Raw genomic sequence first — 16,590 nt, forward strand, 5'->3', positions numbered from 1 at the left:
GCAGAGAGCCACTCCTTATCAGAGTAAGGGGTAGGGAGGAGGCCTTTGTGTGGACCCCTGGTCTAGTGACTCAGCCAGCACAAACCCCTCCCTTGATGGTTGGAGGTTGGGCAAGGGTTTTTTGCAAGATGCGCCTGACAGTGCCTTGTTACAGAGCACCTGCTGCGCTTAGCATTCCACCCGGGGCCAAGAGGCTGTGTGAGCAGGTGACAGCCAGCCTAGCCCCACCTGTCACAAGCTGCTAGGGCTATGCCCTTGCCACCCATGGCAGGGGGTCTGACAAAGACTCCCCACTTGTGAGGTCTGTTCACTACTTGTATTTCGAACAGGACCTGGCTCTGCAGACCTGTGCAAACCGCTTGTGATGCAGGAGCTGACATGAGCAGGCAGAGGCTCCCCTGGCTGGGTTGGTCAGAGAGCAACCAGGCACGAGTGCCCAGTGCAGGACCCGCTACCCAGCCACTGCTGCCACCTCTCACCTGATTGTCACAGCAACCCTGGCAGGTAGGCAGGGTGGGGTTATCTTATTTACCGATAAGGAAACAGGCTTTTCCAAGTCTATCACCAAGTGAGGGGTAGAGCTGGGTGTCACGCCAGATCTAACCTCCAGCTCAGAGCTGGTGATGCAGGAAAATCAGGGCAGATGGAACCAGGATCTAAAATAGGAGGGAAAAAGACCTCAGTTATGTAACAGTGAGGAGGCTCTCAGCCTCTGTACAGCAGCAACCGTCGGGTCCTGCCACTCGAGCCAGCCCCTCCTTCCCTTCCCGTTTTGGGCTCTGAGCGCTGCCCGCTGCAAGAGAAGGTGCTGGAGGAGCCCCCAGCATCTTTCCAGCAGGAAGTCTGCTCTGTCGGGGCCATTCCCGAGGCCAGGCTCTAGGAATGCAAAGACGAAGCAGGCAGTGCCGAATTCTGGAGCTGCCCTCAAAGGGTTTGAGGTTTATATGAGCACAGCACTTGAGACGTCAGTGATGGTTTCTACTCAAAGAGACAGAACAAGAGGGCTGAGGGGCTCTGGTGCTCTGGGGGAGATGAAACAAACCCCACAACACATGAGGCCTCTCTAGTGTGTGCAGGCACTAAAGAAGGGTGACTTGTGAGTGGCACATTCAGAGGCACAGGGTGGGCAGCTGTTGGGTGAGGGACCAGGGCTGAAACAGGCTGCCAGGGCACCCACAACCCCAGGGGAGGAAAGGGCACTCAGCCATCATCGTGCCTAAATGAGGAGCCTGCTAGCCAGGGCTCGAACCCCTCCAGTGTGTTACTTCCTAAGAGGACATTTCCTTGGTTCCGAAACATTTATCCAAAGACTGAGCTGAAATCTACCACCCCACTTAACTTTTTTGGCACCTGGTTATGACCCAGAGCTGCACAGAATAACCCATCTGAAAGAGACTTCCAGATGTTTAGAAAGGGCGGAGTCAGGCTTAAGAGCCCAGGTCCCCCTATTTGACAAGATTTCCATCTCCTCACTGTCTGAACAGAAGGTTTCAGCTGTGGCTATCCAGTCCCTCACTCTTGATGACACACACCAGGCTGAATGGCCATTCAAATTTCCCTCAAGCAGCCAAGCACTTTGAGACAGGTTTACTACCTTTGGTGAGATGCTGATATTCCTCACTCCCTACTAACCAAGTGAGTTCATGGCAAATCTCTCATCTGAGCCTCATAAACAGCTTGTATATTAGGCAGTATCATTGTCTACATTTTACAAATGAGGAAACTGAGCCTCAGGGAGGTGAAGTTGATTTGCCCAACATCACAGAGCCAGAAAACGAGAAAGGCAAGATAGAGACCCAGGCCATCTGGCTCCTCTTTTTTAATTTTTTTGAGGTGGAGTCTCGCTCTGTCACTCAGGCTGGAGTGCAGTGGCGTGATCTCAGTGTACACTCAGCCCGTCTTCTTCCCCGCACAGCCTTGGAACCATCTGTACCTTGCAGAGTGTGTAAGCTCTCCAGCACAGCGCCTGGCACAGCAGAGGGGACTCAGTAGGTGCCCTGGCTGGTGGAGTCATGGCCTAAAAAATCCTTTCCCATCCCTACCCGATCCTTTCTGAGAAATGCAGACACTGTGGCCCAAGAGCGTTCTAGAGGCACAGACAGAAATGGAGACATACTCAAGGTTGAATCCTAGAGGCCTAGGGCAGAGAAGGCCATTGTCTTCTCCAGGCCCCCTTTCCTGACTGCTAAATGCAGAACAGCCTCCACAGCCCTGCATCACCACCTTCCTGGAAATCCCTGAAGATTTCCTGATTGCTGAGTGGATTAAGAAATTATTAGCCAGAAGGCCTTGAGCCTAAAAGCCTAGACAAGTCCATCCCAGACAAAGAAGCATTTTTTTTTTCTGGAATAGAAACCCTCAATATCATCCAGGGGGATCAACCTATTCATTCATTCAGTTTAGGGGAGGGGAATGGACCAGTCCTTCCTGCCCCTGGCTATCTGTGTTTGGACTCCGTCTGTTACCACTCAGTTTGTCGTACCCAGGCCCTGGCTTCCTATGTTTTCTCTTTAAGCGTTCAGGGTTAAGAGCTATCTGTAATCAGGCTGCAGGATGTCTATGGTAAGATTTGATTCCCAGCCTCAAGGAGTTCCCAGTCCTGTGGGGCTGAGGGCGGGAGGGAGTGGAGCAGATAGGATGCACCAACCTGGACAACTAACTGTCACTCAGGACAGGCTGGGCTACTGTGGATGGACGAGCGAAGTTCGTGGCAGCGGGAAAATCTCAATGGGCAGATTACGGATGCTCCCTAAAGGAGGTTGTGTTTCAGCTGAGCCTTGACAAGTGAAGACGGTTTTGCTAGATAAAAACAAGAGGTGGGGCACTTGACAGGACATTTCACAGCCAACAGAGCAGGATGAGAACGGCTTACCATCTCGGGAGGATGGACTCTTTGAAAAGTAAGTACAATAATGTTGAGAGGCTTGAAGAACTCCAGCCCCTGAGAAGAAAGGGCTGGTAGAAGGTGTCCCCGTTCCCCGGGGCACCGTTCAGACAGCTCTGACCCCGTCAGAACCACATCACTCTAAGTTGGACTGCAAAAGCCATCCAGCCCCTTGGATCCTAAATGCACTGCACATGAGTCTCCTGGGAAACTGGTTAAAAAACAGAACCAGTAAGTCTTGACTGGAGCTCAGGAACCTTCTTTCTAAGAGGTGACTCCAAGGCACAGCCAGGAAAAGGATGGCCAGAGGAGAGGGGATGCTGCATCCCAAGTGACAGATCTGCGGCTAGACCTGGAGAGGGAGAGCTGGAACATCTGTGACAGGCAAAACGCTTTGCCCATCCCCTGGCGGCTACTAATAGTGAAACTCTGGGAGCAGAAAGGGCCGAGGGCTTGTTTCAGAAGTGCCAGTATGGGGAGATGCAGGCAAGTTTTCCTCCCCTTTTCAGAGACCTTTTTGGGATAAAAGAAAGCCCAGGCGGGAGGGGAGACAGGTGTGTTGGGAGCCTGGCAAAGGCCAGATGGCTTGCTGGAGTGTTCTCATTACAGGAAGAAGGGTGGAGCCCCCAGTGCAGCTGTGTCCTTCCAGTTAGGCACTTGGATTACAGCTCCGGCTGGTGGCCCAGCCTCCCCACAGTTCGCAGTTATGTGTCCTGCAGTGGGCAACTCCACCAAACTGTGCCAAGCCTGCCAGCTTGCTGTGCCCTCTGCCCCTCGAAGCTGCAGCTTTGCTCACTGTCGTCTCCTTGGCCAGGAGTCAGCTGCCTCTGTAGTATCCCTCCTGCCTTTAGTTGAGGCTGGGAAGCATCAGGGAGGTGGTTAAACACGGTGGGCCTTTCTCAGACCCATGGCAAGAGGCCTAAGTTTCAGTTCCAGTTCCAGGTTCTCAGCTGCAGACTGAGCCGCTGGGGATGGCTGAGGAGAAGCCACATGTGCCCATCCCTGCTTTCTAGTGCTCAGGTGCTTGGCTTCCGGGTGCCTAGCTAGCCTAGACAAGCTGGGACTTGGGGGCAGAGATTGCTGCATGTTCCTATATTCATCTTCCCCTTCTATAGGGATAGATCCACCAATGTTCAGCTGAGCACATGGCTGCCATAATAAAGACATTTCCCCAGACTCCCTTGCAGCTAGGGGGTAGTCATATGACTATGTTCTGGCCAATGGGATGTAAGCAGAAATGGTAGTGCAACAGCTTCCTGGAAGCTTCCTTAAGGGGAGCTTATATGCATCTTCTTTGCCTCCTTCAGCACTTTGTTCTGCAGCCTGGAACTTGGGATGCTGCCATCTTAGACATAAAGTCAAGACATTTGTGACACTGCAACAAGATAGTATTTGGATCCCAGACACTGGGAACCACATTCCACCTTTGACCCCCTCATTCAGATTTTATGTGAGAAGAAATAAACTTCTATCTTTTCTGCATTATTACAGTTTTGGGATTCTTTCCTTGTACGCAAACCAAATCCTAACGAAACCCCTAGCCCAGATGGTTGGGCGACGAGGAAGCCATCGCATACACATGGGGCAGAAAGCCACATCTGATCGTAAGTAATAAGCATTTATAAAGCACTTGCTACATGGCAGTCCTGGGTTAAGATGTTATATGCATTATCCCCTTTGATTCTCCCAGTGATACTATGAGGCAAGATTTGTAATCCCAGTTTTACAGATGATTAAAATGAAGCTTAGGTTGAAATACCTTGCCTAGTTAGAAAGTGACAGGATTTAGAACCAGACTGTCTCTAACTACTGGGTGCAAGAACTAACTATTCCTCAGGCAATGAAGAGGGCTCCCACCATGCTGGCCACAGCCTCCCTGACCTCACCTGGGCCAAAGGGGGCTTTAGCTCCCCTTTGATTGAAAGGAGAGATTCATGAGGTTGGGACTGAGCCAAAATTGAACACAAAACAGGCCGAGACGATAGGCAACCAAACGGTCATCCTTATACTCTGAACAAAACTCTTAAACTTGAAATATTTTAGAGAGCTAGTTCTTCTTCTTCACATTGTGAAGAAGAACTAGCCCTCTAAATATTTTTAATTTTATTTTGCACTGCACATTTATTTTGATACAAAGTCTCGCTCTGCCGCCTAGGCTGGAGTGCAGTGATACAGTCTTGGCTCACTGCAATCATTGCTTCCTGGGTTCAAGCGATTCTCCTGCCTCAGCCTCCCGAGTAGCTGGGATTACAGGCTTGTGTCACCACGCCCGACTAATGTTTGTATTTTTAGTGGAGACAGATTCACCATGTTGGCCACGATGGTCTTGAACTCCTGACCTTGCGATCCACCCACCTCGGCTTCCCAAAGTGCTGGGATTACAGGCGTGAGCCACCGCGCCCGCCCCCACGTGGAACATCCTGAGAATCTCTCAGTGCCTAGCGCCGCTGAGGTTTAGGAGGGCGGGGAGAGAGCGTGCGCCTTGAACATCGAGGTCGTGGTGCCCGGCCGCCTGCCACCTGTGACTAGGATGAAGGGCTTGATCAGAAACTGTCCCCGAGTTTCCCTGCGCGACGATTAACCACCCCCTCCATAACCCATGTGTTTTCCAAGTGAGGAAAATCCCCACTGAGGAGAGCTGGGGCGCAGGGGCCTTGCGCTCATCGCGGGCGGGTCGTGCGCCCCCCTCGGCGATACCCCGCCCCAGACCCAGACGTGCGCGCGGCTCCCCTACTCATCCGCTCTCTGGGAGCCGTGGCCGCCCCAGCGCCTCCTCCAGGCTCTCTCCAGTCCCCGCCCTTCCCGGCCCCCGCGGCCCTGCAGCTGGCCGACCCCTCCCCCCAGCCCCGTGCTTAGGGACCGGTTAGTGATGGAGCCGTGCGCCCGGTCGTCCGTCCCCGTCGGTCGTCTCCTCGCCTGTGCGGATCCTGCCTCCGTTCACGCACCTGTCCCGAGTGAACGCGGTCGAGGGATCTGGGAGTCTGACGCTTCACTCCCACCTCTGAGCTGTCGGCTACCGTGGCAGGAAGCCACTTCCACAGCTCTGCCGAAATGTCACTCTCTGGCTTGTGCTCATTCAGGTGCCCTGTGGCCGCCGCTGAAAGACACCTGGGGCCCTTTGTGCAGATGGGTCAGTCTCCCGCTGGCCACCAGTGCTCTGGGGAGGCTGGAGCGGGGCCAGGGCTGAGGCAGCTGGAAGGAATGTCCATTTGTCCTGTTTTGCTTGACCTGCTTCTGCTTCATTTCAGAAAGGGGCTCAGTGCCTCAGACACATCCCGCCAGATATCTCCATTTTCAAAGGAGACCATGAGTTTCCTGCTTGCCCAGTAAGATTTGTTTATTGCAATTGTGTCAATAAATTGCCCCTATTTACCTACCCGCTTGACTTTTAGGAAGCCTCCATCCTCAGGCTATGGAAAGGACCCCTAAATGAAGGAACCTTTCCATTTTTCTCTGATGCTGCACCTGTGCCAAGGGTTAGCCCTGCATTTGAAGTGGGTTTGCTTATTTGTTTTACCCACTGGTTTATTGCATGGCTTTGGTCACAGTCCATCATTTAGAGCTTCATTTCCCCATCTGTGCAATGAATCAGTGGTACTTCGTGAAGGCTCAGTGATTCTTCAGCAGTATCTCGCCTGGGCACGGTGGCACCTGTAGCCCCAGCTTTTGAAGAGGCTGAGGTGGGCCCAGGAGTTTGAGGCTGCAGTAAGCTATGATCACACCACTGCCCTCCAGCCTGGGCCACAGAGCGAGCCTCTGTCTCAAAAAAAAAAAAAAAAAAAATTATCTGATAAGGAAGGATTCTGCTAAAATCTTGAAGTTTGAGACCCACTGGCCTAGGCGACATCATGCCTGGGCCCAGGAATGTGTCTGCTTAGGTCTCTGAAAGCTCTTCTCTGGGTTTCCTCACCATGATGCCCCCGAGTCTGACATGTCTTCTCCTCTCAGAGTCGCTAGGCTGAGCCCAGCACGGCAAAATGAGGGTGTATCATGAGGTGAAGGACCTGCTGCCCCAGGACAGCCCAGCTAGAGACGGGAATGAAATTACTTTACAGAGCTTTCCTGCCTCCTGGAGTAGAGGACATTTCTGTTATCATCCCCTTTCGCGGTCCCCTGTCCAGGCCTCCTCTGTCCTGACTTCTTCTACAAGAGAATGGCAGTCCTTCCAGTGTAACAAAGCTGCCTACACCCACTCTCATGTGACACAGCAACCCTATAGTGGAGGGAGGCACAGGAATTGCTTCCCCTCTTTTGCAGATGAGAAAAAGGCTCAGAGAGATGAAGTGACTTGGACCAGGTGACAAAACAAGCGTTTGGCAGCATCGTGTAAGCATCCCGGCATCCTGATAACTTCAGGAGAATAGGGACACCCACCAGCTGGGAAAATGGTTCTGACGTGGTCGCAAGGAAAGAGGGTGACTGAGCTAATCCACCCTCTCAAACCTGCTGTGACAACCAGAACAAACATGAAAGGGTGGGAGGTGACTTCCTGGGCTCCCCTGAACACTTTCCAGGGCTCCTGAGCCAGGACACTTGAAGAGATGGGTAAAGGGTCCTGGCAGTACCAGCCAGAGGCAGGAGGGCGCTGATCCAGTGACTCCCCATGCCCCGCCCTCATCCAGCACGCACACACCTGCCGATGTGAGTGTCCTCGCCCAGGGCACCTTCCCTGACACAGGAGCATGAAGAAAACAGGGTGTGTGAGCAGAAAGGGCTCTCCCTGCCAGCCAGCCCATAAGGCTCTCACAGTCTCCCCCAAGCTTGCTGACAGCTTCTTAGCTTCCTCTACTTAGTTTCCAAGATGGGCCCAGCATGTCCTCAAGGGACCCTGGGTGGAAATTAGTATTCTAGTCACACCTCCAGTGTCAGTAATCCCTTCTGCTTGGGCAGTACTTGGGAGTTTTCAAAGTACATTCACATCAGAGGCTGGCAAGGTAGGCAGGACAGACAGTGGAGGGCAGGGTTGTCCCCTACCCTTTTTTTTTTTTTTTAAGACAGAGTCTTGCTCTGTCACCCAGGCTGGTGTGCAGTGGTGTGGTCTTGGCTCACTGCAGCCTCCGCCTCCTGGGTTCAAGTGATTCTTCTGCCTCAGCCTCCTGAGTAGCTGGGACTATAGATGCACACCACCATGCCTGGCTAATTTTGGTATTTTTAATAGAGGCAGGGTTTCGCCATGTTGGCCTGGGTGGTCTTGATCTTCTGACCTCATGATCTGCCTGCTGCGGCCTCCCAAGGTGCTGGGATTACAGGCAGGAGCCTGTATAAAATGGGGTTGTCCCCATTTTCTGGACAAAACTGAGACTCAGGGAGTGGGGCGACTTGTCCAAGGTCACAGCACATCACTGGGAGACCCAGAACTGGGACCTGGGCTGAGGCCCTGCTGTATCCATTTCTGGTTTTGTCTCTGGGGTTTCCAAGTCCACTAAGGCCACAGCAGCCTTTCTGCCAAGATAAGCATCGGGCATCTTTCCCTATTTTCAGCATTTTCCCATGACAAGCTGCCCCTCTTAGAAAAGGGAGGTGGACCCTGTAAGCAGACAAAAATCATGCACCTGACCCTTTCCATGCCCCAGCCGAGCCCTGGCCAACCGAGGAAAGAGGGTGTCAGGAAGCCTGAGCTCAGTGTTCAGCTCAGCAATCAGTTCTCTGGGGGTTTGGGGCCAGGAGGAAATTTCTTTCTGAGTCTCAGTTTCTTCTGTCAGCTGAGCTGAAGGATGAAAATCACTATATTTAAACAACTCACATGAGAATTGCCTGAAAAGTTTGTACAAAACCCAGATCTTGGGGCTTCACACTAGGCCCAGTGGATCAGCTCTGGGTTTGGGGAAGTCCGTGGGAACCCACGGTGTGAGGTAGTTTCCTGGGTGATCCTGAGCCCCACTGACATCTGAGACCACAAGACTCAGTGGTCCCAGGGGCCTTCCCTGCTCTGACATCTGATTATTTGAGGTGTGGGAAGTGTGGTGAGCGCACTCTGACTCTGATGATTTCCTCCCATGTTTAATTCTTTGTAGCAGACTCAGGGTCACGGAAGTGGAAAAATATCTTGAACAGATCCTCGAGTGTAGTCTGTTCGGGAAAAGCACAACAAGCACCAGAAGGGCCAGGAGGGTAGGGTTTGCATTCCACGAGGCCGTGAGCCAGCTGTGGGCTCTTGGGCCTCCGAGTGAAAGGTGTTTCCCAGGCTCTAGTCTGGGGTGTACCAGGTGTCCCGCCCATGGACATGTCTCAACAACAGAATGATTTCTCTGGTGTGGCCTCCACCCAGTCCTTCTAAGACTCTTTCTGGCTCCAAATGGTCACCTTCCCCCTGCCCCATTCCTAAGGAGCCCCTAACTTTCAGGTGGCCAAAGTGACCCTGTCCACTCCTGGAGTGTTGCGTGCTTGGCACCCTCATGCTTGGCTACGTGGAGAAGCCAAACGTCACTTCCCTGCTGGCCCCAGACTAAACCAGTCACGGTTCTTGGCTGCAAACAAGAGAAACTCATTTTGGCTGACTTAAGCAGAAAAGGAATTTGTTCAAGGATATTGGGTAGCGTTGAGACCCGCCACGAAAACCAAGTGAAAATAAATCTGGCCGCCTCCCAGAGAGAGGCATGCCATGGGATTTCCCAAAACTACTAAGGGAATGCAGGTGCCGTGCATCCCATGAAGTGACAAAGGCCTCTCACATGCGGGTGAGCAACCTGGAGGAGCCTACAGCCCAGAGAATCGGTGGTGATTTTTGCTATGGCTGTTGCAACAACCGCGTTTTCCTGTTCCTCCCTTAAGTTTCAAATCCCATATGCATCTGATCTAAGAAGGGCAATACCAGGAATCACCTCCTTTGCTCCACCCCGTTGATCCCTTCTGACACTACAATCATGTTTTCCACACGCAGCCAGTGGAGCTGCCAGCTGCTGGCCTCTGACTCCAGACAAACGCTTTTCCCCTGCACCCTCCGCTACTCACACACAAACACCCTATCCCATGTCTCCCTAGCCTGCCCTACTTTCCTGGAAAAGGGACATTTGATATCCAGAACCATCCACTGGGATTGCATTTTTTTCTAGTCATTACTCTCCCTAATTCAATCAATCAACAAATATTTACCAGGCATTTACTATGTGCCAGTTACTATGCTAAGGGCTGAGGGGTGAAAAAAAGCCACTGTCTTCACGGAGCTTAGAGTATCATGGGGACACAGAGACTGATCAAAGAATCAAATCAATCAAATCTTATTACCAATTGTCAAAACTATGAAAGAAATGGTCACAAAAACCTTGAATGCTTTAGTAGGGAGATCTGGTCTGGGAAGCTTCCTTGGAAAGGTGGCATTTGAGTTAACATGTGAAGGATGAGAGACAGTTGGCTGGAGGAAGGGAAAGGGAGGAAGGAAGGCTGGAAGAAATGAAGGGTGGGCATTCTAGGTAGAGGGAAAAGTGTGAGAAAGGATTCTGAGTAGAATAAATCCTGTCTTCTCTGTGAAATCAAAGAAAGCAGGGTGGGAGCTCCCACTGTGGGTGAGAGGGATGGTGGTGCTGCCTGAGGCTGGGGAGGCAGGCAGGGGCTAGACCAGCAGGGTATTGGGCACACACGATGGATTTTAGTTTTTAACCAAAGAGCAACAAAGAACTGTTAAAAATAATGTCAGGAGGAGTTGGGGCCTGCAGTGTAAACAAATTGGAGATAGCAAAAATGGATGAGGAGGCCTGTGAGGAGTCCAGGTGAGAAATAAGAAATACTCTCTTGGACTCGTAGCTGTATAATAGAGCCAAGAGAGCACAGTCAAGACGTAGTTCAGCAGTGAAATTGACAGGACTTGGTGATAAGCAGAATATGGAGTGAGGTAGGGGTGAGGGAGATCATGTGTGACTCGGAGGTTTGTGGTGGATGGTGTTAGAGGAACACTCATTCCCCACTCCTCATGTTTCCTGGTGGAGGGACTTCTGTTAGAGTAACAGCGCCTCGTTCCTTATATGATGGTGTGTTAGGGAGGAGGAACTGGGCTGGGGCAGTTTAGCACCTTCTGGGTTTTCTAATCACCCCTGCCTGCCACAGATAGATGTGATCTGTCTGCTTTCTGGGCCCCACATGAGCTTAGTGGGGCCGGCTCTGTCTGCCTCCCCATCACCCCCAAGCCTGCAATCTGGGAGGCAATGTCAGCTCAGGGTGGCATAACCTGTTTGATCAGTCCAAAACCGTGGTTCTGACCAGGAAATGGAAGAGAGGTGTCATTTTCTAGACCCTTTCAGCACTTAGAGGAATCATTTACTAAGGCAGGGAACATGGGAGGAAAAGCAGGCTTTGAGAGAGAAACTGTGAATGCAACTTTGGAACTCTTTACTGGCCACTGATTTCTTAACTGGCTTAAATATCCCATGAAATCAGTACATTTGCCCATGCACACGTTTTTAAAAAAAATTAAAAGGCACATTAACTAATCAAAGTAAGAATTTCTAAGATCTTGCTTTGCTTTGGTAGGTTAGCTTGGACTCACAAATCCAAACCAGATGAGGTCTCCCCAGAGAGGTCACACCTGCGCCACATCCCGGGGGATGTCACAACTACCATCATCAGGCACTTAACACACATCCCATACTGTGCTAAGACCATCACATGTAACCTTTACAGTACTCTACGAGAGACACTTTTATTACTTCTACTTTTCAGATGGAGAAACTGAGGCCCAGAGAGGTTAAATGACCTCAGCAAAGCCACCTAGTAAATGACAGGTGAATCTACGGTTCCAAAGCTCTTGCTCTTAAATGCTACACTGAACGAAAGGACGTGCTGGAAGATTTTTGACCAATTATGTGAAAAGTAAGAAGCACAATTGTGGGCTTTTTGGCTTCTTTTTAGAGATGGAATTTCCCTGTGTTGCACAGGCTGGCAGCATAGCGGTCCTCCCCACCTCAGCCTCCTGAGTAGCTGGGACTAGGTGCATACCATCACACCCAGCTAGCGCGATTGTTTTTTATGCTCTTGGCTGAGAGATTCCTAGGACCCACTAGCCCTATTAGTCTCCTCGTTCCTCTTCCCAATCCGCGTCCGTCCTGTCAGCCTTTGCAGCAGCCTCCTGATCTCAAAGTTCTCTTCAAGCATTTTCCAGACGTCCTCCTCCCCTCCTCTAACACAGAGACAACCTGTCTGGTAAAGCCTCTCAAATCCAGCCAGAGTCATCTGGAAGAGTTTAGCAGGCCGGCAGGAAGACCAGCCTGAAATTGGCTTAGCAGGGATTCTGCCCGAGGCCCTCACATTAGCTGTGCAATGCAACCTCTGCCCAAAGTGCAAAACAGAATGCTCTGGAGCTGCTCATGAAATCACCTCACTGTGCCCACCAGATTGTCCCATTTGCTTTGGAAAGTAATACTACTGTGAAATGTGGTACCTCCTGTAGTTCTGCATCGGAAGCAGAGAGGGCATACACGGTCTCCTTCCCCATTCTAGCAGGCATGGTCTCCACGCCCCTGCACCTGGGCCTCTGGTCAGGAGCTTCCACAGCCGCCTGCAGGAATGAGCGCACTGCAGTCTGAGCCTCTGGATATAGTCCTCCACCCTTACCCTGTGCCTCCCCAAGGCCTCCTGTGTCGAATGAAGTAATCATTATCCCCACCTCATGAGCCACCATGAGAATAAATGATTTAACATATGCAAGGGGCTTGGCACCTAGTAAATGTTATAAAACAGTTCGCTATCATCATCATCGCTACCACCACCATTCAGTACATGGTTTCTCACCTTTGCACTTTTAAAAAAGTAAAGCCAACTCCCATATGTAATATAATTTCTTTACTACTTCATTGAAACCAACTTTAAATAAACCCATTTTTTAAATGTAGCCAGCCGTGGCCGAACGTGGTGGCTCAAGCCTGTAATCCCAACATTTTGGGAGGCTGACACGGGTGGATCACTTGAGACCAAGAGTTCGAGACTAGCCTGGCTAACATGGTGAAACCCCATCTTTACTAAACATACGAAAATTAGTTGGATGTGGTGGTGTGCACCTGTAATCCCAGCTACTCGGGAGGCTGAGGCAGGAGAATCGCTTGAACCTGAGAGGCAGATTGCAGTGAGCTGAGATTGAGCCACTGCACTCCAGCCTGGGCAACGAGTGAGACTCTGTCTCAAAAAAAAGGAAGTGGCTGGGCGCAGTGGCTCACGTCTGTAATCCCAGCACTTTGGGAGGCCAAGGCAGGCAGATCACAAGGTCAAGTGATCGAGATCTGGCCAGGCGCGGTGGCTCACGCCTGTAATCCCAGTACTTTGGGAGGCCGAGGCGGGTGGATCAGGAGGTCAAGAGATCGAGAACCCTGTCTCTACTAAAAATACAAAAAATTAGCTGGGCATGGTGGCGCGTGCCTGTAATCCCAGCTACTCAGGAGGCTGAGGCAGGAGAATTGCCTGAACCCAGGAGGCAGAGGTTGCGGTGAGCCAAGATCCTGCCATTGCACTCCAGCCTGGGTAACAAGAGCGAAACCCCATCTCAAAAAAAAAAAAAAAAAAAAAGAGATCGAGATCATTCTGGTCGACATGGTGAAACCCGTGTCTACTAAAAATACAAAAAAATTAGCTGGGTGTGGTGGCGCGTGCCTGTAGTCCCAGCTACATGGGAGGCTGAGGCAGGAGAATCGCTTGAACCCGGGAAGCGGAGGTTGCGGTGAGCCGAGATCGCGCCATTGCACTCTATCCTGGGCAACAAGAGCGAAACTCCGTCTTGGAAGAGAACAAAAGTATCCTCTTCCTGTGTAACAGTATCCTTGAAATCACAGGTTTAGTGGTTCTAGTTATATGTTTAAAAACTCATTACAGTAAATACATGCCAACTAGTGTAATAATTTGCTCTTGCAGCATGAAATCACCTTGCGCTGCCTGGTGGTCCTCACACCTCTCTTTGAAGCCTACCTATGCAGGCTAAATCCTTGCACATCTTTGGGTCTCCTCGTCTGCAAAACAAACAGGGTCAGGGTGATGCTGTGGGATGCTGGTTTTGATCACGCTTTGTAAACTGCAATTTGGCAGTGGAGTTGATCTCATAGGGTCTCCCCACACCCACCTCATTCCAGATTTCCTGGTGTGCTCGTTCTCTAGAAACTCTAGCAGCTCACCCAGGTTTGCAAAAGGAACAGCTTAAAATGAGCCCTCTCCACTCCCATCCCACTTCTCCCGGGAATTTGTTGGGCTGTCACTCACTTATGTTTTTTTCTCTCGTGTTTCCTCTCCTTGGGCTAGAACAGCCCCCAAAGTCTATTTTAACCCTTTGTCCTCATTCAGCATCCAGCCTTCCTCTTATCTTGACTTCACTGAGGGTGCCAGGTCCATTTGCTATACTCAGGAGGTGGCGCCCCCAAACCAAGGCCCTCTAGCGTAGCCTCCAGCCCGGCTGGGCAAACTGCCCCAGGCTTCGGAAAGCAGAAACTCCCGGGAGTTTTCTCTCCCCTGGCCACGGCTCCCCTCTTGCTTGCCTGCCCGCCCACTTACATCATAGGTCCAGAAACGTCTTTTCTCTGGACCTAACCAGCAGAGGCACCTGCTCACATTCTGCTTCTTCCTCTGCGTGGAATTCATTAGGCATTCCCTCTGATCTGAGCTTCTCTTCCCCTCTCCACATGAGCCAACAGGGTAAAATCTCTGAGAGAGGCCTTGGGGCACCTTCTGCTCCAAGCGGGGAAGACTGCAGCCTGGAGGGGCTGTGATGTGAGCAGAGGAGAGGCTGGGAGTGAATTCTGGGTGGATGCCTGGAATACTTTGCGTTTCTCTGACCCTGCCCCGCCCAGCCAGCATCCAGAGCTTCACAAATACCCATTTAGAAGCCCCCACCTGCTGGTGTGGTGAGGTCCTTGTTATCGGCTGGCCCCCATCAGACACAGGAAAAGTAGAGGGAGCTGGGGACAAACTTCAGAAAACTGATGACAACATGATTCATTTTATGAGAGAAAGGAAAACAAATCCAGAACATCCACTTGGAGAGTGGAAGGGAACAGTGGTTTGCAGTTTAGAATACAACTGTACTCTTAGCCTATCCGTGCACCACTGCATCCAGAAGGACGTACAAAACAGCCCTTCAAGACTGAGCTGTATCAGGCCAGGCACGGGGGCTCACGCCTGTAATCCCAGCACTTTGGGAGGCTGAGACGGGCTGGATAGCTTGAGGTCAGGAATTTGAGACCAGCCTGGTCAACATGGTGAAACCCTGTCGCTACCCAAAATACAAAAGTTAGCCATGTGTGGTGGCACACACCTGCAATCCCAGCTACTCAGGAGGCTGAGGCAGGAGAATCACTTGAACCCAGGGTGTGGAGGTTGCAGTGAGCTGAGATCACGCCACCACACTCCAGCCTGGGCGACAGAGTGAGACTCTGTCTCAAAGACGGAGTCTGTCTCAGAGTGAGACAGAGTGAGACTCTGTCTTAAAAAAAATGATTGAGTTTTGTCTTCCCAGTCAGAGGATGTGAAGGTTGGGGTCCAGTCGGGGAATCCCTGGGTCCTCCTCAGCTCTGTCTTTCCAGGTAGGCCTGAGGGCCTCCTCCCACATTTGGCCCTGTCTCTTTTCTCTCCCCACCCACACCCCAATTCCTGCCCCACTGGATTTCCTCAACCTACTGCTCCCATTCCCAGGCCAGGCCTTGGGTCCTCAGGCTCCAAGACAGGTCAGGCATTGGTGACATTGGGTCTTTACCTGGGTAGGAGCTGTGCTGGGGGCTGGTGGGAGAAGCAGGCTGGTGAATTTTGTAAGGCACGGTAACCTTGTTCTCTGTCCAGCTCACCCCCTTGGTGCAGTTCCTGTATACAGATATACTTACAGAATCGCTACTCTCCCTCTCCTCTGAGCTGGCCTAGCTTTGGCTAATCATAGGCCCCAGGAAAGGGCAGGGGACTCAGGTGTGGGTTAAAAAGTTCATTCTGCCTTATACATATGTTTAATTGATTAGAACACTTCATTTCATTTTCTCACAGCATGTATTTCATTGTACTACTGGGAACTGTCATCTCTTATAAATGAAGTTCATAAATAGGTGTTCCAGCTTATGTAATTCTGGAGGAAAAAAGCTTCCAGAACAGTGATATGGTGCACTCCCCACAAGCTTAGACAAGCCGAAGATATCTGTGAGTATCAACACTCATTATGACATCCTCAGATGGTGGGATAGTTAGGAGGTGATGCAGGGACATTCAACAGCAGAGATTATAAGGACAGTAAGATAAGAGTTACTACAATCACCATCTCACGACAGTTAGAATGGCGGTTATTAAAAAGTCAGGAAACAACAGATGCTGGAGAGGATGTGGAGAAATAGGAACGCTTTTACACTATTGGTGGGAGTGTAAATTAGTTCAACCATTGTGGAAGACAGTGTGGTGATTCCTCAAGGATCTAGAACCAGAAATGCCATTTAAACCAGGAATCCCATTACTGGGTATATACCCAAAAGATTATAAATCATTCTAATAAAAAGACACATGCACATGTATGTTTCTTGTGGTGCTGTTCACAATAGCAAAGACTTGGAACCAACCCAAATGCCCATCAATGATAGACTGGATAAAGAAAATGTAGCACATATACACCATGGAATACTATGCAGTCATAAAAAAGATGAGTTCATGTCTTTTGCAGGGACATGGATGAAGCTGGAAACCATCATTCTCAGAAAACTGATACAGGAACAGAAAACCCTGCATGTTCTCACTCATAAGAGGGAGTTGAACAGTTAGAACACATGAGC

At 50.8% G+C, this 16,590-nt stretch overlaps 1 long non-coding RNA gene across 1 annotated transcript; it reads left to right on the plus strand.

Annotated features, from left to right (window-relative positions):
• The first annotated feature begins 519 nt into the window (after positions 1 to 519).
• LOC135270808 (uncharacterized) lies at positions 520 to 16,335 on the plus strand. Its single transcript, XR_010338954.1, has 2 exons — positions 520 to 4,488; positions 15,821 to 16,335. It is a non-coding gene; the product is annotated as an uncharacterized LOC135270808 (long non-coding RNA).
• Positions 16,336 to 16,590: the final 255 nt, after the last annotated feature.

The sequence above is a fragment of the Aotus nancymaae genome, unplaced genomic scaffold (assembly GCF_030222135.1).
Source record: "Aotus nancymaae isolate 86718 unplaced genomic scaffold, 86718_ANA_hifiasm-v0.15.2.pri h1tg000067l, whole genome shotgun sequence".
NCBI classification, from domain to species: domain Eukaryota; kingdom Metazoa; phylum Chordata; class Mammalia; order Primates; family Aotidae; genus Aotus; species Aotus nancymaae.